Consider the following 27,277-nt stretch of genomic DNA (forward strand, 5'->3'; position numbering starts at 1 on the left):
CATCCATTGGATCATCTCTTATTTCAAAATGGAAGGGAAACTTCCCCGAAACAGTTATTGTAGTTTATTTTAACTTCCTCTGTAGTTTATCATGCTTATTAGGGTCTCTCACGGATTTAGGTGCCGTAGAGGATCCTCTGCATGTGTGAGATTGGTGGTTGGCGACAGAGGCAATGGGCATGGCCCGACGATATGCACGCCCTTGGTGCTCTAGATCTATAAGCCCTACCTAGGTCGGAGTGGTCGTCTTCCAGGCGAATGCCTTGAGCCTCTACTACAGTTAGGTGCCCGTTGAGCATTATTTCCCTTCTTTGAGGCGCCGTCGTGGAACTCCGCTCTTGAGCTTTTCGAGTGAATACCTGGATGATATCCCGAGCGTGCGATGGCCGAATGTCGGTTTTTAATATCCCTTTTGGAATCTTTGTCTGCTTGACTACAATGTAATACTACATGCCATAAGGCATTGATTATTTTAATAATATAAATGTTGTCCAAAAGATCTTAAATATTTTCACAACCTATTTTTATATTTATTTTTAAATATTGGTAATGTCTTTCTTCATTATTTGTGCGAGAATTTTTAGGAGCCATTTTAGCAGCCAAAAAGATGTAATGATCAATAATGACACATGTATCCATAAATCATCCTAATTATTTCAAACAAATGTACTCAAATTATTTTATATCCCTAACAACTACGAGCCAAAATAGACGGGCGCAGCAACGCGCGCCATCAACGATCTAGTATCGTATAATCATGCCCACGGATACTTGAGGTGACAATGGAGTATCTAGGTGACATTAGGGTTTTGGTTGATTTGTGTCTTAAGGTGTTATTCTAGTACGAACTTTTGAGTATATTGATCCGAAAGAATAACTTTGAGGTGGTTTCGTACCCTACCATAATCTCTTCATTTGTTCTCTGCTATTAGTGTCTTTGGAGTGACTCTTTGTTGCATGTTGAGGGATTCTTATTTGATCTATCTATGTTATTATTGTTGAGAGAACTTGCACTAGTGAAAGTATGAACCCTATGCCTTGTTTCCTACCATTGCAATACCGTTTACGCTCACTTTTATCGCTTGCTACCTTGCTGTTTTTATAATTTCAGATTACAAATACCTTTATCTATCATTCATATTGCACTTGTATCACCATCTCTTCGCCGAACTAGTGCACCTATACAATTTACCATTGTATTGGGTGTGTTGGGGACACAAGAGACTCTTTGTTATTTGGTTGCAGGGTTGTTTGAGAGAGACCATCTTTATCCTACGCCTCCCACGGATTGATAAACCTTAGGTCATCCACTTGAGGGAAATTTGCTACTGTCCTACAAACCTGTGCACTTGCAGGCCCAACAACGTCTACATGAAAAAGGCTGTGTAGTAGACATCAGGATGCATCTCTTCTTCTTGCCTCCTGTAACCAGCAGTGCATCGCCTCGTGGCCTTAATGTTTTATTAGTATAGTACTCCCTCCATTCCAAAATATAAGTCTTTCTAAAGATTCCAGCAAGTGACTACTACATACGGAGCAAAATGAGTGAATCTACACTCTAAACTATGTCTACATACATCTGTATGTTGTATTCCATTTGAAATAGTATCTAAAAAGGCTTATATTTAGGAACGCAGGGAGTATATGGCATTTTATTCCAGTCTTAATGTTTTCACTGTGAGGTGGGTAAATGTTAGAGGTTGCAGCAAATATGTTGTACACTACGGGTCTTTCAGCCAAGTTTAGAGGCAAGCATGTGGGGCCAGTGCTATGATGTGTCGCGTCAACTCGTACAACGAGGAGAAGCTTGATTTTACTACTACACGCCTTCTCCCTCGCACATGCGCGCGGTTGCTCCCAGACAAGGAGAGGCTTTTGCTTATAGTAATTCTACAACAAGCTATACGTCCCACTCGCGGTGGACGGACATGCAGCAGTGGATTCGACACCGTAGAAACAGTAGTAGTAACATCATTGATCGTCTTCTCGAAGAGGCAAAGAGCCAAGCGCAACCCGAACGTGGCAGTTGCGAACATTGGAGCACGCATATAGCCAGGATCTTGCATGAGACAAAATTGTTGTGTGAGCCCACTATTGTACTAGTACGTACAACTACTTGCTAGTATAGCCTTGTAAACCAGAAAGGAGTATTTGCCCTTCTAGATATTTCAACAAGTGACTAGACTACGAGACGGAGTACATATGGAGTAAAATGAGTGAATCTGCACCGTAAATAAATACCTAGTTCTATCGTTTTCCTCTCCGAGGTGCACAATATTGAGTATACTGACTAGTCTCTTTTTGACACGCATTTACATTTTTTTTGACACAGTACAGACGCAAGCGCTCATATACACGCGCATACACTCACCCCTATGAATGCACACACGCACGACACTATCATCTTGAAATTTACAAAGTCACCATAGGCACCTCGTCGTCAATGGGAACGTCTCCTGACGCGCGATAGACATGAGTGGCAGTTGCCTCCATAGGTGCTTGAATGCCAAGGAGGGAGAGCGTAGCGGTTCCCAAGACGTTGAACGGTGAATGATGCATCCTCAATTACATGCAGAGGGAATTAATTGGAGAAGCAAAATAGAGCTAGCACGATGTGAATGCAACAGAGTTTGGACTCTCATATAAAGGTGCCCCACCACTCCAATCCATCTACTCCCAAGTCTCTGCACAACACTGCTCACTCCAATCCAAGACCAAGTGACCAGAAGCCACAAGCACCTATGGAGGTGATGGACGCGAGCGGCAGTCGGCTGTGCCAAATCATCCAAGGCGCCGGCCTGCGGCCCCGCACCGTGCAGCGTTTCCAGATGGAGCTGGCGACCGCCGGCATCGTAGCCCTCGCCGATGCCGGATTTGCCTCTCGCATGGACGACATGATGGTCAACTCCATCCGCAAGTTCACCGCTGTCAAGAAGCACGTGGACGACCTTGCCATACTGCTCCAGCCCGCGCGCCCAGGCTCCTCGTTGCCTGCCACCCTCATTGGCCTCCATGGTGACGAACTCTTTCAAGCCCTGGTGGCCTTGCAGCTGCCGGAGGTCGCGACAAAGAATGTGCACCTCAAGGCCGCGCTCACCGCGCAATGCCTCACCATGCAAGAAACCATCGACCTGCACATCCACGTCTATGAGGAAATAGTCTACGTAGGCCACTACAAGGCAAGCGAGGACAGAAAGACGTTGGCCTTTTCCAGCAGCTGGAATCTTTGGACGCCATTGTTCAGAAGCACGTCGACCTGGCCATGAAAGCCGCTGCTACTTAGGCATCGTTCGATGGGCCGGCGCCCTGAGTCGAGGAGGTGGACATCGTCGATGGATGCATCTCTTCTTCTTGCCTCCTGTAACCAGCAGTCCAACACTGCATCACCTTGTGGCCTTCATGTTTTATTAGTATAGTACTCCCTCCGTTCCCAAATATAAGTCTTTCTAAAGATTCCAGCAAGTGACTACTACATACGGAGGAAAATGAGTGAATCTACACTCTAAACTATGTCTGCATACATCTGTATGCTGTATTCTATTTGAAATAGTATCTGAAAAGGCTTATATTTAGGAACGCAGGGAGTATATGACATTTTTATTCGAGTCGTAACGTTTTCACTATGAGGTGGGGGCGCAGTTGAGCAAACCCACCCCGCCCACCGGGCGTCGGCCGACTTTAGAATTAGAAGAGAGAAATGAGGGAGGAGACCTAGCTGTAGCACAGACGCTGTTGTCAGATGGGACTTGTGTTGATAGAAGAGGAGTACTGAGCACTCGTGCCTCTTTTTTTGAGGGAAAAATTAGTCGTATGTCTAGTAGTACCACTAGTTGGGTTTGTGCGACCTATAGCTATCATCACTTTAGGTCTCCTTTTCGAACCGCAGCTACGCTTCACAGTACATATTTTTTCACGCATTTAGGCTAGTTGTAATGGGAGTATCATAAGCGGTATCATGCATGCCAACTAGGTTTTTTGGATGATGTGGCACATAATTAAATGAGGACATGTGGGACATAAAGCATCTGGGTCGTAGTGCATGCACGACTCGGAGCATATGCCGGGGTACTTTACATTTCAGACCTCATGAATTACATGCAAACCCCCATAGAAGAATAAATAAATGAATGAATTACTACATGAAACCGGATTATTTTCGTAGAAACCGGAGCACGTTCATTAAATTTTGGACATAACACGTTTATAAAAAATGACCGGACCTAAAAAAGAGCCTCTTTGATTCGCAGGATACTGAAAACACAGGAATGGGGAAAATATGATGGCGATGAACCGAGACGAGGAGAATTCTAACTCAGTTAGAGGTTAGAGTTAGATTCTAACCCTGAACTAACTCTAAACCAAAGAGGTGTATGGATGGCAGGTTTAGATTGACTATAATGCTCTTTCTCAATCATTTGACTACTTTGGACCCTATTTCCTGCCGGATTTGGTGTGGCCGGCTCTTCTGTGGCCTCCTCCCGCTCACAATTGACATAAACGAATCATCTTTATAAATCAAGCATGCAAAACATGATAATTTTTACTTTCTCCATACAAATGAGATATCCCACTTAAACATACAAGTCGTCAGTCAAGCTTCACAAAAAAACACTCCATGAAACAAAGCATGAGCTAACTCATCACGGAAGTCATTCATGATAGGGAGGGAGCCCAGAGCCCCTCACGCACCGAGGGAGAGGAGCTCGCCATCGTCGCTCTGGAGGAAGGCTCTGTAGAGCCCAAGTCCCGGGAACCCCTCCGATGTCAGCCCTTGCGAGTTGAGGTCAACACCGGCATGGGTAGCAGGGCCGCTTGCCGCCGACTGGGAACTTAATCTTTGGGCCTCTAAAAATAATGCAATCCTGAAACTAAAATACCTAGAGAGGTGAACTGAATCTTTGGGCCTCTAGAAATAATGCAAGCCTGAAACTTAAATACCTAGAAAGGTGAACTAAATCTTTGGGCCTCTTGAAATAATGCAAGCCTGAAACTGAAATATCTATAAAGGTGAACTAAATCTTTGGGCCTCTAGACAGATTTATTACCTCCTCAAGCAGCATCAAACAATTCCATGCGTGCACCACAAATCTATACCAAGTTTGATCGGGATCTACTTTTCCAAATCAGAAGTAGCGCTAGAGCGAGCAAGATCAATGATATGGCTGTGAGATAGAGAAGGAACAAACAAACTCACCCCTCTCGCGACCTCCCTGCTAGATGCGCCACCGCCGCGCATGATAGAGGGAGAAAAATGACCGGTGAAGGGGGAGCGGGGAGACCTTCGAAGGCCGAAGGGAGAGGGAAGCCGTAGTAGGGTGGCGAAGGCCGGAAGGATATCAAGGGCGGCCGGAGGAGAGAGAGGGCGAGCGGCGCTTGAGCGGGCGACCCTATGGGGAACAGAGAGGAGTCATGTGAGAGGGGGGGCAGCGATCCGGTGCGGGCAGGGGAGTTTTTTTAGTTCTCTTTTAGTGGGCCCGAGGATAACTAACCCAATTAGAACCTCTCCACCGAGCTAGTTTTTTTTGCTGGGTTAGAGCAAACTATCTCTAACTAACCCTCGTGTTTCGATAATTTGAGGCTATTTCAACCGAAACTAGCTCTAAATCAGGGATCCAAACAAAGATGAGTGTTACTGTACATGCTACAGTGTGGACCGTAGCACATTGTTTTTTATGGCCATATCACCACATTGTTTTCTATTGCTGGTTCACTGGGCCGCCGTGGTTCACACTGCTGGTTCACTGGGCTGTCGTGGTTCGCACTCCTCCGACCTGAGTAGTAGTAGTAGCACTAGTATATACCGCATCATTCTTTGCTCCTTCTTACTACTCCGACATGTGGGAGAGCCAGCATCTGGGTTGACGTGTCATGCACCAGATTAGAGCGTGGAATGGAAGGGAGCGCTAGTAGTTCATGACTATAGTGAGTGGTCATATCACAAGTCTTTCCAGCAGTAACGCGCCGTCAAATTGCACAGCCCGACCTTTCCAGCAGTATCTCTACTCTTATCTCTACTCTTATAAAAAACAGAGTTGGTGATGATGGTGTGCCTGCCATCCTGCAATACAAGCCGTCTGATTTATATCTGACGGATAGGAAGGAAAAATGGAAATTTTGCAAAAAGATACCCACAGCCACTCAACATTTGCAAATAAGGCCTTCCGTCGTTCATCCTTTTCTCCCACAAGATAAACTACTCATACAAATGCATCTTGATGTTCCATGAAACGCATGGGTATCTTGCTAGTGATTGAGAAACTGCCACTTGCTCACCCTCCCTGCCTCTTTGTCAAACCGCCTACCCGAAAACTGCCGCGCGTATGATACGTCTCCAACGTATCTATAATTTTTGATTACTCCATGCTACTTTGTCTACTGTTTTGGACTATATTGTCCTTTCTTTTCCACTTTTATATTATTTTTGGGACTAACATATTAACCGAAGGCCCAGCCCAGAATTGCTGTTTTTTGCCTATTTCAGTATTTCAAAGGAACAGAATATCAAACGGAGTCCAAACGGAATAAAACCTTCAGGAACATGATTTTCCAACCGAACGTGATCCAGGAGACTTGGACCCTACTCCAAGAAGTTTCCGAGGAGGCCACGAGGGTGGAGGGCGCGCCCCCTACCTCGTGGGCCCCTCGGAGCTCCACCGACATACTCCTTCCTCCTATATATACCTATGTGCCCCCGTCAGATCAGAAACAGAGCCAAAAACCTAATTCCACCGGCGCAACCTTCTGTATCCGCGAGATCCCATCTTGGGGCCTGTTCCGGAGCTTTTCCGGAGAGGGCATCCACCACGGAGGGCTTCTACATCAACACCATAGCCTCTCCAATGAAGTGTGAGTAGTTTACTTCAGACCTTCGGGTCCATAGTTATTAGCTAGATGGCTTCTTCTCTCTTTTTGGATCCCAATACAATGTTCTTCCCCTCTCTTGTGGAGATCTATTCGATGTAATCTTCTTTTTGCGGTGTGTTTGTTGAGACCGATGAATTGTGGGTTTATGATCCAGCTTATCTATGAACAATATTTGATTCTTCTCTGAATTCTTTTATGTATGATTGAGTTATCTCTACAAGTCTCTTCGAATTATCCATTTGGTTTGGCCAACTAGATTGGAAGTTCTTGCCATGGGAGAAGTGTTTAGCTTTGGGTTCAATCTTGCGGTGTCCTTACTCAGTGACAGAAAGAGTTGCAAGGCACGTATTGTATTGTTGCCATCGAGGATAACAAGATGTTTTTTTATCATATTGCATGAATTCATCCCTCTACATGATGTCATCTTGCTTAAAGTGTTACTCTGTTTTACTTAATACTCTAGATGCATGCTCGATAGCAGTCGATGAGTGGAGTAATGGTAGTAGATGCAGAATCGTTTCGATCTACTTGTTTTGGACGTGATGCCTATATACATCATCATACCTAGATAATCTCATAATTATTCGCTTTTCTATCAATTGCTCAACAGTAATTTGTTCACCCACCGTAGAATACTTATGCTCTTGAGTGAAGCCACTAGTGAAACCTATGGCACCCGGGTCTATTCTCATCATATCAATCTCCATTACTTTATTTACTTGCTTTATTTTACTTTGCCTTTTACTTTTTACTTTGCATCTATCTATCAAAAATACCAAAAATATTATCTCTATCAGATCTCACTCTCGTAAGTGACCGTGAAGGGACTGATGCTACTTTACTGCATCATCCTCTCCTCTTCAGGGAAATCCAACGCAGTGCTCAAGAGGTAGCAAGAAGAATTTTTGGCGCCGTTGCCGGGGAGTTCGCGCAAAAGTTAACTATACCAAGTACCCATCACAATCCCTACCTCTCGCATTACATTATTTGCCTCTCGTTTTCCTCTCCCCCACTTCACCCTTGCCGTTTTATTCGCCCTCTCTTTCCCAATCTCCTCCTCTCCTTCTCTTTTGCCTTCTTCACCTTTTTGTTGCTGCCATGTCTGAAACTGGGGAGATTATCGTCGATATGGACAATAATAATGGCATAGGAAATCCCGAGGCTCCGGCCGATGAACCCCATATCTTGCATACTAAAAAGTTCCGAATCGGGAGTGGTAACATTATGGCAAAGGTGTTATTCAAGATTCTTTACTTGTACTGGTGCTTTACCTTCCTTGGGTGGTTCTATCCTTCATAAAACAAGTAGTATTGCGGATGCTATCGCTATTCTTGTAGTTGAACTTGAAAGACAATTTATGCACATGCACCCTTGCATACAAAGAATTTTCTTGGAATTTTCTAATATTGAGCATTCCTCTGTTAAGCGCGCTGTTACTATATTTTTGGCTCATGAGTTTAGATTTATCATTAGAGAAGCCAAAGAAATCTTTGCGCACTATAGGGTGGACGCCGGTCGTCCTCCCATAGAAGCAATCCTTTATGATCAAGAGGAATTTAGACGTTTTCAATCTTCCGACCATATCGCTTTCAATGAAAACCTTAGAAAAAAGGTTCCTACCAAAGTCTTGATTGATTGCATTAACAAGCTTAATAATGACTTTGCTCTTTGAAATGATGAGTTAGGATACTCTCTTGAGTATAGGCTCACAAAATTTTGCCAAAAAAATGCTTTTAGTGATGAAATAGTCGTGCACTATGAAGGGCCGAAAGAGGATCCTATTCCTCCCTTTATCGATCTTGGGGACCTTTTCGCTACAAATTTTATCCCTTTTGATTACTTTTTCTGTCCTCAAAGGAAGCTTGCCACTGAACATAGATAATATGAGATGAGTTTTCAAGATCTATCCTATTATTATGACACTCGTTAGATCTATCTTCGCTTTTATGCCTAGCTAGGGGCGTCAAACGATAGCGCTTGTTGGGAGGCAACCCAATTTTATTTTGTGTTCTTTTTTTTTGTTCCTGTTTAGTGTTAAATTTAGTTTCTACTTTCTGTTTAGATGTGGTTTTATGTTTTAATTAGTGTTTGTTCCAAGTAGAACCTATAGGATAAGCTATGATGATAGTTGATTTGATTCTGCTGAAAAACAGAAACTTTGCGCTCACCAAAAAAATATCAATAAATCAGAGGAACGAGCTTTTGCATTGATTCTTCTTGATTCTGATCAATAAACAAATTGTCTAGTTCTTACTATGTTGGTTGGAATTTTTAGAGTTCCAGAAGTTTGCGTTAGTTACAGATTGCTACAGACTGTTCTGTTTTTGACAGATTCTGTTTTTCGTGTGTTGTTTGCTTATTTCAATGCATCTATGGCTAATAAATTAGTTTATAAACCATAAGGAAGTTGGAATACAGTAGGTTTAAAACCAATATAAGTAAAGAATGAGTTAATTACAGTACCTTGAAGTAGTCTTTTGTTTTCTTTCACTAACGGAGCTCACGAGATTTCTATTGAGTTTTGTGTTGTGAAGTTTTCAAGTTTTGGGTGAATTCTTTTTGATGGATTATGGAACAAAGAGTGGCAAGAGCCTAAGCTTGGGGATGCCCATGGAACCCCCAAGATAATCCAAGGACACCAAAAAGTCAAAGCTTGGGGATGCCCCAGAAGGCATCCCCTCTTTCGTCTACTTCCATCGGTAATTTACTTGGAGCTATATTTTTATTCACCACATGATAAGTGCTTTGCTTGGAGCGTCTTGTATTATTTGTGTCTTTTCTTGTTAGTTTACCACAATCATCCTTGCTGTACACACCTTTTGAGAGAGCCATACCTGATTTGGAATTTGCTAGAATACTCTATGTGCTTCACTTATATCTTTTGAGCTTGATAGTTTTGCTCATAGTGCTTCAGTTATATCTTTTGAGCTTGATAGTTTTGCTCATAGTGCTTCACTTATATATTTTGAGCTTAATAATTTTTGCTCTAGTGTTTCACTTAGATCTTTTAGAGCACGGTAGTGGATTTGTTTTAAAGAAACTATTGATCTCTCATGCTTCACTTAGATTATTTTGAGAGTTATTAATAGCATGGTAATTTGCTTAAAGTTAATATACTTGGTATTCAAGATTTGTGACACTTCCTTTTGAGTGCGTTGAATACTAAGATAAGTTTGATGCTTGATAATTGTTTTGAGATATGAAGGTGATAATATTAAAGCAATGCTAGTAGGGGTAATTATGAATTTAAAGAATGCTTGTGTTGAAGTTTGTGATTCCCGTAGCATGCACGTATGGTGAACCGCTTGTGATGAAGTCGGAGCACATTTTTATTTATTGATTGTCTTCCTTATGAGTGGCAGTCGGGGACGGGCGATGGTCTTTTCCTACCAATCTATCCCCCAAGGAGTATGCGTTTTATGCTTTGGTCTTTGATGACTTCTAAATTTTTGCAATAAGTGCATGAGTTCTTTTGATTAATGCCGAGTCCATGGATTATACGCACTCTCACCCTTCCTCCATTGCTAGCCTCTCTAATACCGCGCACTTTTCGCCGGTATCATACACCCACCATATACCTTCCTCAAAACAGCCACCATACCTACCTATCATGGCATTTCCATAGCCATTCCGAGATATATTGCCATGCAACTCTCCACCGTTCCATTCATATGACACACATTACTTTTGTCATATTGCTTTTTGCATGAACATGTGGTTGACATTGTATTTGTGGCAAAGCCACCATTCATAATTCTTTCATACATGTCACTCTTGATTCATTGCATATCCCGGTACACCACCGGAGGCATTCATATAGAGTCATATCTTGTTCTAAGTATCGAGTTGTAATTGTTGAGTTGTAAGAAAAATAAAAGTGTGATGATCATCATTATTAGAGCATTATCCCAGTGAGGAAAGGATGATGGAGACTATGATTCCCCCATAAGTCGGGATGAGACTCCGGACTTTATGAAAAATAAAAGAGGCCAAAGAAGCCCAAATAAAAAAAAGAGGCCAAAGAAGCCCACCAAAAAAAGAGAAAATAAAAAAATGAGAGAAAAAGAGAGAAGGGACAATGCTACTATCCTTTTTCGACACTTGTGCTTCAAAGTAGCACCATGATCTTCATGATAGAGAGTCTCATATGTTGTCACTTTCATATACTAGTGGGAATTTTTCATTATAGAACTTGGCTTGTATATTACAATGATGGGCTTCCTCAAAAGTGCCCTAGGTCTTCGTGAGCAAGCAAGTTGGATGCACACCCACTTAGTTTCTTTTGTTGAGCTTTCATATACTTATAGCTCTAGTGCATCCGTTGCATGGCAATCCCTACTCACTCACATTGATATCTATTGATGGGCATCTCCATAGCCCGTTGATACGCCTAGTTGATGTGAGACTATCTTCTCCTTTTTGTCTTCTCCACAACCACCGTTCTATTCCACCTATAGTGCTATGTGCATGGCTCACGCTCATGTATTGCGTGAAAGTTGAAAAAGTTTGAGATTTCTAAAGTATGAAACAATTTCTTGTCTCGTCATCGTGGTTGTGCATGATTAAATACTTTGTGTGATGAAGATAGAGCATAGCCAGACTATATGATTTTATAGGGATAACTTTCTTTAACCATGCTATTTTGAGAAGACATGATTGCTTTGATTAGTATGCTTGAAGTATTATTACTTTTATGTTAATATGAACTTTTTTCTTGAATCTTTTGGATTTGAATATTCATGTCACAATTAAGAAGATTTACATTGAAATTATGCCAAAGTATCACTCCGCATCAAAAATTCTTTTTTATCATTTACCTACTCGAGGACGAGCAAGAATTAAGCTTGGGGATGCTTGATACGTCTCCAACGTATCTATAATTTTTGATTACTCCATGCTACTTTGTCTACTGTTTTGGACTATATTGGGCTTTATTTTCAACTTCTATTATTTTTGGGACTAACCTATTAACCGGAGGCCCAGCCCAGAATTGCTGTTTTTTCCCTATTTCAGTATTTCGAAGAAACAGAATATCAAACGGAGTCCAAACGGAATAAAACCTTCGGGAACATGATTTTCCAACCGAACGTGATCCAGGAGACTTGGACCCTACTCCAAGAAGTTTACGAGGAGGCCACGAGGGTGGAGGGCGCGCCCACCTACCTCGTGGGCCCCTCGGATCTCCACCGACGTACTCCTTCCTCCTATATATACCTACATACCCCCGTCAGATCAGAAACGGAGCCAAAAACCTAATTCCACCGCCGCAACCTTCTGTATCCGCGAGATCCCATCTTGGGTCCTGTTCTGGAGCTTTGCCGGAGAGGGCATCCACCAGAGAGGGCTTCTGCATCAACACCATAGCCTCTTCGATGAAGTGTGAGTAGTTTATTTCAGACCTTCGGGTCCATAGTTATTAGATAGATGGCTTCTTCTCTCTTTTTGGATCTCAATACAATGTTCTTCCCCTCTCTTGTGGAGATCTATTCGATGTAATCTTCTTTTTGCGGTGTGTTTGTTGAGACCGATGAATTGTGGGTTTATGATCCAGCTTATCTATGAACAATATTTGATTCTTCTCTGAATTCTTTTATGTATGATTGAGTTATCTTTGCAAGTCTCTTCGAATTATCTTTGTGGTTTGGCCAACTAGATTGGTAGTTCTTGCAATGGGAGAAGTGTTTAGCTTTGGGTTCAATCTTGCGGTGTCCTTACTCAGTGACAGAAAGAGTTGCAAGGCACGTATTGTATTGTTGCCATCGAGGATAACAAGATGGTTTTTTATCATATTGCATGAATTTATCCCTCTACATGATGTCATCTTGCCTAAAGCGTTACTCTGTTTTACTTAATACTCTAGATGCATGCTGGATAGCGGTCGATGAGTGGAGTAATAGTAGTAGATGCAGAATCGTTTCGATCTTCTTGTTTTGGACATGATGCCTATATACATGATCATACCTAGATAATCTCATAATTATTCGCTTTTCTATCAATTGCTCAACAGTAATTTGTTCACCCACCGTAGAATACTTATGCTCTTGAGAGAAGCCACTAGTGAAACCTATGGCCCCCGGGTCTATTCTCATCATATCAATCTCCATTACTTTATTTACTTTCTTTGTTTTACTTTGCCTTTTACTTTTTACTTTGCATCTATCTATCAAAAATACCAAAAATATTATCTTTATCAGATCTCACTCTCGTAAGTGACCGTGAAGGGATTGACAACCCCTAAGCGTTGGTTGCGAGTTGTTATCGTTTTCTGTAGGTACGAGGGACTTGTGTGTGATGTCCTACTGGATTGATACCTTGGTTCTCAAAAACTGAGGGAAATACTTACGCTACTTTACTGCATCATCCTCTCCTCTTCGGGGAAATCCAACGCAGTGCTCAAGAGGTGGCAGCGTACTGCCCGGGAAAAGCCCCGCCCTCAACTTTTAACTACGCGAAAATAGTTCGAGCTTGTTCGTTCTATATAAATACTTACAGTATTTTTATTCACCCGTGGGGTTGTTCAATGAATGGAGGGGCGGGGAGCACAAGTGAACAATACTAGTACTAATAGTAGTAGTAAGTAGGAGTCATACAGTAGTCACCTTAAATAGTAGAGAGTTTCTTTTCTTTAATGCCACGTACACAAATTGAAACTCTTGTTGTGGAGAGAAAAAGATAATCACTCCACTATATATGTATGCAGGGGCCTGAGCGCTTGCTTTACTAGGGTTGCTCTCTTCATTCTCTCCTATTCTCTCGTCCTCTCCAGATATAAACAAGACAGCGGTAGCAACATTTTCTCTCTGCTCACCGCTGGTCACAGATCCAACCGGATCCTTTGGGCCGGTGTGTGTAGAGGACTAAATGGTGCATCGTTCATGCGGTCATCGCCGCCGAGGGAGGAAACCTACAGCTGCCGGAGGGGCCAGATCCTCTGCTCGTGCCGTTCTCTCTGACACAACGCTGGCTCGGGAGGTCCTCCGACCCTTCTTCATCCCTGCCGTATTTTCCGCAGATCCGACTGCCGCCGCCGACATCCCGGCGACCCTCAGGTATAAGTTCTTCGAAAGCGGCCTTGCTCTACTGCCCCATCTCCCCACGTGTCTGCATGTGCATCTTTTTCTTCTCCCATCAGCTCCTCCAAAGCCACCTAAATTTTTAGTATTATTAGAGGCAAAGCCACCTCATGCATTCGAATCTAGGGCTTTGTTCAAACAACGAAGAAAGGGGGGAAAGTTGTAGCATGAATCTAGGACTTGATTCAAAGAGGAAATAATACGGTGAAAGTAGTAGAGACCGGATACCCAACCTGTCTCTTGGCTGAAAAGGGAAATAATGGGAAAACGCAGTACAAACTGGATAAGGAACAAATCTATTATTGGCTGAAAAAAGGATAGAAAGTGGCAGAAAGTGGCAGTAGGTGAACAAACCTCACATAGTAAAAGGTCTCCAGGATTAGAATTGCTGCCCCCACATAGTAAAAGGTCTCAGGATTAGATTTGGTGCCCTCACATAGTAAAAGGTCTCCAGGATTAGATTTGCTGCCCTCACATAGTAAAAGGTCTCCAGGATTAGATTTGACGCCATCACATAGTACAAGGTCTCCAGGATTAGGTTTGCTGCCCTCACATAGCATGAACAAACTCGGCATCACCACTTTATGCCTCCTTGTAGGTACATTGTGCTGATGCATCCACTGTCACATGTCCTTATACCAACCTTTTGCTGTTGTTAATGTAAGGGTGCATGTAAAATTAAGCGATCACACTGTTACCTTAGGGACATGTCTAACCAGTGTTATTGTTAATCTAATGCCTCCAGTGATAAGATGCAATTAAACTATGTTACAAATGGCACTCCTGCTGTTTTCCCCAGTATGATAAGTAAGTTTCTCCTTTACGCTGCTGAGTGTCCTGGTGTCCCCATGGTCCCATGCCCTTAAACCAACTCTTTAGCTGCTGTTGATTTACGGTGTTTGGTAAACAATCAATGCCACCATTAAAGTAATCCCATATTTGAGGAATCTCATTGTTGATCGTAATGCTTCTGGTAACATGAAGCATTGCTGACGTTTTAAAATTTCTACTATCCTTGCGTGATTGCCATGAACATAATTAAGATGCTTCTTTTCATTTTGTATATGTTACGTATATTCTTATTGACCAGCAACTGTTTACTTTCTATCCTTTTGTGCAGATAGGGATATCCATTTCACTTTGTTGCTATTGTGACCTTTTGGTGAACTGCACAAAACACTTTTTTTGGAATGAGTGTCTTGTGCAGTTCAACTAAAATGTCACGTGGGCAACATCTCTCAATTTTGGTGGAACTGCACAAAATGGTGATTGGAGTTTCCAAAATCTCCGTCGAGTTCTGCTGGTAATCTCGTGCAACATTCTATTAGCCTTTGCAAGATGAGCTGTCACTGTCACCACAATGGCACTTTATTTTAGTGGAGCTACACAAAAGGATAAGAAAATTATAGTTGCACCTTACATGAGCCGGACGGCCAACCTTCATGTTCCTCAATTTTAGTGCAACTACTAAAGAAGAACCTGTCAGCTCACGAGAGCAAGTACTTCTTGCTAGATGAATGATGCAATCTTTGCTTCATTTCAGGTGAACTGCAGAAATAGGCACATGAATTGAATCATGAAACTCCAGGCAGGCCTCATCCAACTGGAGTTGTAGGTTGAGTTCAAGGAGGCCACTATTAAAGTGAAATCATGCTCTCCTTGTTTGTGCTATGCAAACAGGAATAGTCAACTATAGATGTTGTGACGGTCAAGAGCATTCGCCAAGTTCTTCGATTGTATGACATGGCTAGCCAAGATGTATTTAATCCCGATATTCACTTTATCAAAAGGCTCTAATGGGTTGGTTCTGAATCTTGCAAGCTGGGAATCAATGAGATGTGTAGGCATCTTTGTTATACTTATTATTTGAATCTTATTTTTTGGTTCTGAATCTTGCAAGCTGGGAATCAATGAGATGTGTAGGCATCTTTGTTGTACTTGTTATTTGGATCTTATTTGTTGGTTCTGAATCTTGCAAGCTGGGAAACACGACATGATGATGCAGAGGACAACAAGCATAACAAACAGTTCAAACTTGGTAGTATTATCTTTGTGAAAGTGGGGCAAATGTGCTGATCATGTGCGTCCTGAGAATAATAATTCTAATTGCCGTGCATGTTGATACTGTGGCACTAATAGAACGAGCCAATGCATTGGTTGTTTTAAGTATAATTTTTTATTAAAGATAATTAAATTAAAGTAAAGTGACCACTAACTCCTGTTATTACAGTACCAATACAGACCCGCTCATGAACCGACGTGTGGCCGGAGTAGGTTTCTTAATGGTGGCGTTTGAATGCGCCGAGGGTGCATCTTCTGCCGGGCGTGCAGCGGACGAGGGAGGGGTAGTAACTGTTGTCGCCTATACACACTCAGTTTACTATTGAATCCAGTTCCCCAAGAGCTGATAAACGAACTGCTGTTGTAGCCTACACACTCGTTCACTTGAAGAGACTCCAATGGCGATCGGAGGGGTGAGCCTGCTGGATATGGACTTCAGCAAGGAGTTCCCCTTTGAGTTCACCGTTCAGTCCTATGGCTGCACTAAGTTGAATGTGATGTACACCAATGATCCGGACTCGGTGAAGCTCTGCCTCACCGAGTTCAAGCAGTACCTACAGGACGAGAAAGCACAAGGTTGCAGGACTAGACCTTGTGCCCATCCATTCGTATCTTGACAGGGACCAGCGGATCGCCGTCACCCAGGTATGTGTGCGGGACGAGGTTCTCATCTACCACTTCTGGAGGGCCATCAGAGGTTCTGGAGCATTCTCCCGTTTCATCGGCAGCGTCGACTGCACCTTCGCTACGGTGGAGAGAAGGAAGAATGCGATGATTCTGCCATCTGGTGCAACAAGCTTCTCGACATCCAGAAGCAGTACAAGATCATCAGCAATGGGCAGGAGAAGGACTCCGTGGTTGACCTTGCCGAGACCATCATCAGCCCCTGATACGCCAACATGAAAGAAGACAACAATACCAAGGACCTAAACACGTGGGAGGTACCTCTGAATCTAGCCTACATAACCTACGCGGCCAAGGACGCATACACATGCTACGACATGTACAGGTAGATCTTGGACATGAGGGCGTGTTTGCAGTCTGCTTCCCATAACCGACGAGTACACGAACAGCCGCGGCGTCATGATCAAGCGTGCGAGGAAGGTCTAGATGTTGTACTTTATCTGTTTATAAGCACCTTTATCATCTGAGTGTTTCATGCATTAGCCTATGTGTCGTAATTATCTGTTTTATCCGAAATATTTGTTTAAGAACCCATTAACCTGACTACTTCTTTTAGTGGCTATTTGCTTATGTATGTAAGTAGTTCACTTGTCCGTTAAAAAAACTAGTTCACTCGGCTGCCGTGCTTTGAATCTCCTTCCTCCCAACATATTCCCCTCCTCAGGTGGACCTAGCAGGTCCCTGAATTTCCTCCCACTTTCTTTTTCGATGTAAACTGAGTTTTCTCCACGTACTTTTCCCTACAACCAACTCAACTGTCCCACGTCTAGCCTAAAAAATAATAATACCCCACGTACTACTAACTCATCAAATTTAAATGATATTTTATTTCGTAAGTTGAAAGTTCTTACAAAATAATAATAATAATTGTTTATATATAACTTGGCAAGTTAACTCCTAGTGATTGCATACATAAGCTTGCAAAGATTTTACTGACCAATGCAGTAATAGACGTGCAATCATGTGTTTATGTTTTTATAACATTTCTCCTTCTAGCCCAACATGATATTTTCACCCAGCCCAGCAAGTCCGCGGATTTCAAGAAAAATGCAAATGGGATTTAAATTCTACCATATATAAATTTGCTGCATAGATGCTACATCATTGTTTCACCCAGCTCGCCACATGGACTAAAAAACAAATGGACTTGCTGACATGTGGGCCAGTAGGTCGTAGCCTAAGAAGGCGTTGGATTTACATCCAACGGCCGACATTCTTCTTCAATATCTCGTCTTCTTCCCCCAGCGCTGACGGGAACGCCTACTCCAGCCTTCGGCGTCCAGCGGCGTTGTTTTGCGCTCCTCTATGAAACTCTACCCCACCGACAGCCAGGCCATCCATCCACTCCGCACCTCTTGTTATTCTCTGCCGAGTGTAGGCTGTCGGTGTCAAAACCGGCGGATCTCGGGTAGGGGGTCCCGATCTGTGCGTCTTAGGCTGATGGTAACAGGAAGCAAGGGACACAATGTTTACCTAGGTTCGGGCCCTCTCGATGGAGGTAAAACCCTACTTCTTGCTTGATTAATATTGAAGATATGTATAGTACAAGAGTAGATCTACCACAAGATCGTAGAGGCTAAACCCTAAGAGCTAACCTATGATGGAATGATTGTAATTGTGATCGGCCTTCTAAGGACCATCCTCTCCGGTTTATATAGACACGGAGAGCTAGGGTTTACATGGAGTTGGTTACAAGAAAGGAAGCATAATATCCGGATCGCCAAGCTTGTCCTCCACGCAAAGGAGAGTCCCATCCGGACACGGGCTGAAGTCTTGAGTCTTGTATCTTGACGCTTCTATAGTCCGGGCGATGAATATAGTCCAGCTGTCTGGATACCCCCTTATCCAGGACTCCCTCAGTAGCCCCTGAACCAGGCTTCAATGACGATGAGTCCGCCGCGCAGTCTTGTTTTCGGCATTGCAAGGCGGGTTCCTCCTCCGAATACTCCAATGTACCCATCATGACAGACAGTGTCCGGCATCTCATCAATGTTGTACTCCTCGGCTTCAGTGTTTCAATAATGACCATTTCCACGTGTCGAGTGAATGCGAGGAGTCGAGGCATTTTTTCATTTGCCACCCTTGGTCCTTCGGGCTATCCGTCTATTTGAAGAGATGGGGATTGCCAGATCCAAACCTCACTCTCCCCCCTCGAGCAAGCATCCAACAGAGTGCCCAGAAAAAACCATTCTAACATGGTTGGTCGTCGCAGCTCTTCTGCTCGCTCCCCTTGCCCCAAGCCGGGAGACTGGGGAGAGTGTTTAGTTTCTCATAGCCGTTTGATAAAGTTTCAAACCCACGGGCTCCTCCTGCTGGCGTTCATGGTCCCTGTTCGAGACGGAGTGTCCACCTATAACGGCGGAGAACAAGCGGAGAGATCCCCCAATCCGTCTCCAGTGGAGCAAATATGCTTAATTCCGCATCTATTAAGGGGCGTCGGGTTTCCTATTCATCCATTCCTTCGTGGGCTTCTAGAGTTCTACGGCCTCCAGTTGCACAACTTTACCCCAGCCTCCATACTACATATAGAAGGGTATGTTACCCTTTGTGAGCTATTTCTAGGCTGCGAGGCTCATTTCGGATTGTGGAAGAAGCTGTTCTGCCTTGTCCCCCGCAACCAGGGAGAATCCCTATGTCAAGTGGGCGGGACCAAAGTATGGCGTATCGCTGAGATCGGATACCTATCCGGTACTCCCAAGAAGGCACCAGATAACTGGGCTTCAGAGTGGTTTTATATTGACGACGCTCCCCTTCCGGATCCAGTCTGGACAGGACTCCCCAAGTTCAGTAACACCCCGTCGAGGGCACGTCTAAGCTGGCGCCCCCAAGGCCCCCAAGAAGAGGATTCCAGGGAAGTACATTTCCTGATGAGCAGGATAAAGTTACTGGCCAAATCTGGACTAGCGATAGTCCAGGTCATGGCAATTTGCATAATGCGGGGAGTGCAACCGCTTCAATATCAGAGCAATCCCATGTGGCACTAGAACGGGACAGACGATGCAACCCACTGTGGCCGTAAGGGTCCGGACTCCCTCACCGCTCTGGCAAGGATACTGTCCAACCTGTACAAAGGAGAAGAGGAAGACTTCATCCACATCAAACCGTGGGATGGATTCTCCATGTACAATCCCCCAAACTGGGCAAGTCATCATTTATTTTGTCGCTTCACTTAATGTAGCGTTCTTTGCTAAAGTTACCCGCATCGACATTTTCGAGCAGGAACTAAGGAGGGCCGTAGAAGGAATCTCCAGCCCTTCCCCAAAGCCAGAGGACCCCGAAAGGGCCCTGGATCCAGGACTCGAAGAAGACCCAGATGTGACCGTGGAGCTTGTCGACGGGATATTTTATCGGGCGAGCCGTGATGGCGCCTCGGTGGCCATTACTGCCGATTATCCCGGACTGCTACCCTCATCATGCGTAAGCCAAGCCGAAGACTCGATACTCCGATGAGGACTCTTCCCTGATGTCACGCCTTATCCTTGAAGTGTCGTGTTTTTGCAGAAGCGATGTTCGGAACGCAGGGCCGAGCCCCTAGGGACCTCTCAGCCACAGGCGTCCGGATTGGGCAGGCTCAAGAGGAAGGCGGTTAGGACCGACACACCCTTACAGAGGTAAGGAAACCACATGTCATGTAATTTGTTGTTATTTGAAGTATAACAATGCCCTTTTACATCCTGGCAGGAAGAGGAGTATTCAGACTGTATCCGGAGATCCTGCCAACCACGCCTCCACCAGTCGGGCTCTAGAACAGACTTCGAGAGAGGAGGCGGATGTAGGGCCAATGCCACATAGTCCTCCGACAGAGACGCAGATATGCTCTCTGCCATGAATTCGGAAGTAGAGAGCGCCATGCATCATTAGCATCGACGGGCCGTGCTTCGCAACAACATATTTTCCGAAGAGGCATTTAATGCTTTCAATTCGGGAGACGCATACATCCGAGTTGCTCCAAGCGAACTCGCCCGGGTGACAGTCCATTATACCAAAGATATACGGGTAAGAAAGTTTGATGAGCATGTATAGTAGTAGCCCCTGAGACTTGAAACGGTTGAAACAACAATTTTAAGTATCAATTTATGCGCAGGTTCTTGTAGATAAGAATGAGCAATTGTCTCGGGAGCTAGAGGACTGCAAGACCCAACTGATGGCCATAGTTGCCAAGCTAGAGGAATCCCAGAAGGCCTCATATGGTAACATTTATCTCAGTTATATGAAACTGCACCAGTTGGCAACTGGCTGGTATGACAAATTTAACAGGAAGTTCTGTAGACAACCCCGGAGTAAATCCGGAGGGCGGGAGGGATGACGAGTCTCCTCTCTAGAGGCAACTAAAGGACGGCGAGCGCATTCTTACGCAAGTTAAGAAGGAGAAGAATGCTCTCCAAGATGCCAATTTCGGCTGGACATGGAATTGAAAGACGTCCGTGCGTAGCTGGCGGACTCCGTAAAGGAGAACAAAAGGCTTCGCCACGACATTTATGGTAAGTGCCTAGACGAACTGTAGCATAGTTCGGCGAGGAAGTATATTGAAAAAGTTGTGTTTGTAGGAATGCTGACGGGTCGCCCTGAGGAGGAGATGCCCGCATCTGCAGGTGATTTACTGGAGGACCTCTCACAACTGCACGAGCGAGCTTGGGAGGTGATGTAGGGCATTGCGCAGTCTCTGTGGCCATCAAGCTCCCTGCCAAATGGTATGGGGGGGCTTGTGGACATGCTTGAAGGAGCATGGTGCCGCTTCCGTTTGTGGAAGATATCAGCCTGCCGGCAAGGTGCAAGAGAAGCATGGGCTATGGTGAAGACGCGCTACACAAAGCTGGACCTGAACCATATGGACGAAGTAGGACCGGCCGGGCCAGATGGGCAAGAAATTCCCGTGAGTCTGGTATATGACCAGGTGGCGTTAGCCGCAAAGTATTCTCAACAGGATTGTAAGCTAGATAGCCTGTTGGATGGTATAGAGGATGAATATAATTAGTCCAAATGACTGTGTAATTCGATGGACATAAGTAGCCCCTAGCCAGATTAAAATCATTTGTCATGCAGACCTTTTTGCTTCAGCCCCCGGATCCTAAAGTCCGGGGTGTGTCCGAATACCCGCTCGGTTATAAAAACCGGAGTATGCGTGGAAACCAGGCATAGGGGTCATAAGTGCTTGAACATACAAGTACCCAAGTAGTTAGGTTATATTACATGGATAGTAAGAAACATCTTCCAGGGAGAATAGTTTCATTAAGGGTTCCTTTCCCTCGGTAAGCATGTGTCAAGGCACATGTCCGGACTGTGAACCAAAGCGCAGGAGACAAAACTTCTGGGGATTAATATTATGATAAACGAAGACATCTTTGTTCACCGACCAAATATTCTCTTAAGAAAACTAGCTTTCGGCTTCACATAGTCTGAGGTACACATCCGGCTCAACCGGCAGTAACAATCGCAGAGGTGCTCCCCTTATGCCCTAGGCGAATTAACAGGAACGTAGGGCATAAACACAGGAGCCAGGCAACCCAGCTTGGCCACGTCTTAAGTCATATCGATGCATATAATGGTGCAGAAAAGGCACACATGAAAAAAGAAACGCATGTGTGACGGGCAAAAAGCCCTGAAAGCAATTTATATTTAGCTTTCGTATAGGAAGCCCCCAGGTAAAGCTTACACACATAGTGCGGTCGGAGTAATCCGGGAGTCCGTACTGTATTAAATATTGTGTGTGAAAAGAAAAAGATTGAGAAAGGAAAAGGGAGGGAGCATAATTGAAAAAGGAGGGTTAAGGAGATGAACACTGAGTTCGGCGCTAGGCGTAGAATCTCCGGAGTCTGGATGCGTTCCATGGGTTCGACTCGAGTCTGTTATCAGACACATTACGTAAGCGGTATGCTCCTCCAGTGAGAACTTTATCGATGATGAAGGGGCCTTCCCACTTGGGTTTGAGCTTGTCCTTCTTCTTCTCCGATAAGCGTAGAATGAGTTCGCCAATATTATAAGTTTTGGCCCGCAGTTCTCTGCTTTGGTATCGTCGAGCCTGTTGCTGATAGAATGCGGAACGAGCCTTAGCGACATCATGCTCCTCCTCCAGGGCATCCAAATTATCCCGCCGATCTAGCTCGGCTTCCTTCTCTTCGTACATGCGTACGCGTGGCGAATCATGTATTATGTCGCAAGGTAGTACTGCTTCCACACCGCACACCATAAAAAATGGTGTATATCCGGTGGTGCGATTCGGCGTGGTCCGCAACCCCCAGAGTACAGAGTCGAGATCCTCGACCCAATGAGTATCCGACTCTGTCAAGGATCGCACTAGTCTGGGTTTGATGCCGCTCATGATGAGACCGTTTGTCCGTTCGACCTGGCCATTTGTTTGAGGATGGTAGACGGAAGCATAGTCGAGCTTAATGCCCATTTTGCCGCACCAAGATTTCACCTCATCGGCCGTGAAATTTGAGCCATTATCGGTGTTGATGCTGTGGGGGACACTGTATCGGTGTACGACCCCGGATATAAAGTCTATCACTGGTCCGGATTCGGCTGTTTTCACTGGTTTGGCTTCTATCCATTTGGTGAACTTGTCTACCATGACCAATAAATATTTTTTCTTGTGGCTTCCCCCTTTAAGGGGTTCAACCATATCCAGCACCCAGACCGCGAAGGGCCAAGTTATGGGGATTGTTTGGAGAGCGGTAGGGGGCATATGACTCTGATTGGCAAAGAGCTGGCAACCGACGCAGTGTTGGACAAGGTCCTGTGCATCTGCTCGGGCCGTCGGCCAATAGAAACCTGTACGGAAGGCCTTGCTGACTAGTGCTCGAGCCGCAGCGTGGTGCCCGCCTAGTCCGGCATGGATTTCAGCCAAGAGCTGCCGCCATTCCTCTTCGGAGATGCACCTTTGGAACACTCCGGTGGCACTTCTCTTATAGAGTTCCCCTTCATGGACCTTGTAGGCTTTAGAACGCCGAACGATGCAGCGTGCTTCATTTTGGTCTTCGGGGAGCTCCTGCCTATTTAGGTAGGCCAAGAAAGGCTCAGTCCATGAGGCGATAACGGCCATTATTTCGTGGGCTGACGATGTTATTTCAGTGGTGGAGCCTCCAATTATGTCTGATAGTTCGGAATCTGGGGATGTATTCAGATCCGTGCTAGTATTGCCGGACTCCCCTTCCCATACCACGGATGGCTTGAACAGCCTTTCCAAGAATATGTTAGGTGGGACAGGGTCACGTTTAGCGCCGATGCGGGCAAGGACATCTGCCGCTTGATTGTTTTCTCGAGCCACATGGTGGAATTTGAGCCCCTCGAACCGAGCTGACATTTTAAGGACGGCATCGCGATAGGCCACCATTTTCAGATCCTTGGCATCAAAGTCTCCATTTATTTGTGATATTGCGAGGTTTGAATCCCCGCGCACTTCTAGGCGTTGAATGCCCATAGAGACTGCCATCCGAAGACCATGCAACAGAGCCTCATATTCGGCTGCATTGTTGGAGTCTGTGTATAATATTTGGAGGACGTATTGGACCATGTCTCCGGTGGGAGAGGTCAGGACTACGCCTGCTCCCAATCCGGCCAGAATTTTAGAGCCGTCAAAGTGCATGATCCAGATAGAGTACGCGCCGTACTCTTTTGGCAGTTCGGCTTCCGTCCATTCGGTGACGAAGTCAGCTAATACTTGCGACATGATAGCCTACCGAGGCTTGTATGTTATGTCAAACAGAAGGAGATCGATGGCCCATTTAGCAATCCGGCCCGTGGCATCGCAGTTATTTATTATATCATTTAGTGGTACTTTAGAGGCCACCATAATCGAACACTCTTGAAAGTAGTGTCGTAGCTTTCGGGATGACATGAAGACCGCGTATGGTATTTTTTGATAGTGTGGGTATCGGGATATGCATGGGGTGAGGACCGTGGATACATAATAAACCGGCTTCTGTAGTGGGAATTTGTATCTGTCAACCTCTCGTTCGACGACGAGTACTGCGCTTACAACTTGATGTGTTGCAGCTATGTGCAGTAGCATAGGTTCGCCGATATTTGGTGCTATTATGACTAGATTATTGGCCAATAAGGTCTTTATTTCATCGAGTATGGCCACGGCTGCATCCGTCCACACGAAGTGTTTGGTACGCCGAAGAAGGCGGTAAAGAGGCAATGCCTTTTCTCCTAACCTGGAGATAAAGCGGCTCAAAGCAGCCATGCATCCAGCTAGCTTCTGGATGTGTTTGAGGTCTGTTGGTATAGCCAACTGCGACAAAGCTCGGATTTTGCTGGATTAGCTTCAATTCCTCTATTGGAAATGATGAAGCCCAGCAGTTTTCTGGAGGGGATGCCGAAAACGCATTTCTCCAGGTTCAGCTTGATGTCGTATGTTCGTAGGTTGTCGAACGTAAGCCTCAAGTCATCTATTAGGGTTTCGACGTGTCTTGTTTTTATGACTACGTCGTCTATGTATGCCTCCACTGTTTTGCCGATTTGCTTTTCCAGGCATGTTTGAATCATGCGTTGATAGGTTTCTCCGGCATTCTTAAGCCCGAAAGGCGTAGTGTTGAAGCAGAAAGGGCCATATGGCATTATGAAAGCTGTTGCAGCTTGGTCGGACTCTGCCATCTTTATTTGATGGTATCCAGAGTATGCGTCGAGAAAACACAGCGAGTCGTGTCTTGATGTGGCATCGATGATTTGATTGATGCGAGGGAGGGGAAAGGGATCCTTGGGGCAAGCCTTGTTAAGGTCTTTGAAGTCGACGCACAGGCGCCAGGATTTGTCCTTCTTTGGTACCATCACTAAGTTCGCCAGCCAATCCGGATGTTTGATATCTTTGATGAATCCGGCCTCAAGTAGCTTGGCTAGCTCCTCCCCCATGGCTTGTCGTTTGGGCTCTGAAAATCGCTTGAGGGTCTGTTTAACAGGTTTGTATCCCTTCAGTATGTTAAGGTTGTGTTCGGCCAATTCGTGTGGGATGCCCGGCATGTCCGACGGGTGCCAGGCGAAGATATCCCAATTCTTGCGTAAGAAGTCGCGCAGTGTGGCGTCCATAGCGGGGTTCAACTATGTCCCGATGGAAGTTGTCTTCGTGGGGTCCGTTGGGTAGACTTGGAATTTGACTATCTCATCTGCGGGTTTAAATGAGGTGGACTTGGGTCGCTTGTCGAGTATCACATTGTCCCTGTCCACGGTGGCGCGCAGCATTGTTAATTCTTCTGCCGCTAGGGCTTCGGATAGTGCTTGCAAGGCTAGTGATGTGGTTTTGTTTTCGGCGTGGAGTGTGACATCCGGATCACTAGCTAGAGTGATGATTCCATTGGGTCCGGGCATTTTAAGCTTCATATACCCGTAATGGGGTATGGCTTGAAAGCTTGCAAATGCGTCCCGCCCTAGAAGGGCGTGGTATCCGCTGTTGAAAGGAGCCACTTGGAAGGTGATTTCTTCGGACCTGTAATTCTCTGGGGTGCCGAATACTACATCGAGTGTGATTTTTCCCGCACATCGTGCCTCCCGACTAGGGGTAATTCCCCTGAAGGTTGTGCCGCTTTGTTCAATGCGGCTTTTGTCAATCTCCATCTTCTTGAGTGTTTCTTCGTAGATTAGGTTTAATCCGTTTCCGCCGTCCATGAGTACTTGAGTGAGCCGAAAGCCTTCCACTATTGGGCTGAGGACCAGAGCGGCCGGCGCCCGGATGGACTGGAATTGGGGTTCGTCACTGGCATTGAAGGTTATAGCAGTGGCATTCCACGGATTTATTTTTGCCACATGGCAAATTTCAGCGGAGCTTCGATGCGCTCGCTTGCGCCTATTGTTTGAGGCGAAGGTCTCGAAGACTGTTAGTACCGTATTGTGTTCCTTGGCGGGATGTGGTTCTGCTTTATGGCTCTCGAGGAGATCCTCGCCACTCTTAGCTACCTACCAGAGTAACCAACATGCTCTAAGACTATGGGTCGGTGTTGCATCCGGTGTGCTGTGAAGCTTACATGGCCCGCTGAGCCATTCTTCCCATAAAGTGCACTATTTCACAGCGACTTATAGCATTAACGAGTCCTTTGTTCGTGCAGTTTCTACAGAAAAGAGAGACTAGATCCTCCTTGTGGCAGTCCTTGACCTTATTAAGAGCAAGGAGAAATCTGGCCCAGTAAGGGTGTACCGTCTCCTGGGGCTCCTGCCTGATATGGGAGAGATTGTTTAAGTCCGAGCGGGCGTCGTTGGCTGAATCCGGATTCCTATCCGATCTGACGCTCGGGGTCACGGGAAGTACCGAGCTTGACATATCGGGATCTGGAGTATTACCTAATCCCTTCGGCCCAATGCCTGATTCTAAGTCCGGGACCTGGGTCATGTCTTCCTTTGGGTGGATGTTCGGCTCACTGAGTTCGGTGATCCGGACATAATTCTTCCTCAAAGTTGAGGGGCAACCCACATGTGGTTCCTCCACTACTGCTATCTCATGGGTGGCCGGCGGGGATCTAATGTCCCTCTGGTCGAGTTTAAGCCCAATCAGGTCGTAGTCTGTAGCGACTCCCAAAGCGGCGATGCGATCCAAGAGATCGTTAAAAGAGGAGAGCTCTATCGGATCCATCTGTTCGGAAAGCTCCAAATCGATGCAAAGGTTA

This window comes from Triticum dicoccoides, chromosome 6B, assembly GCF_002162155.2.
Source record: "Triticum dicoccoides isolate Atlit2015 ecotype Zavitan chromosome 6B, WEW_v2.0, whole genome shotgun sequence".
Classification (NCBI taxonomy): domain Eukaryota; kingdom Viridiplantae; phylum Streptophyta; class Magnoliopsida; order Poales; family Poaceae; genus Triticum; species Triticum dicoccoides.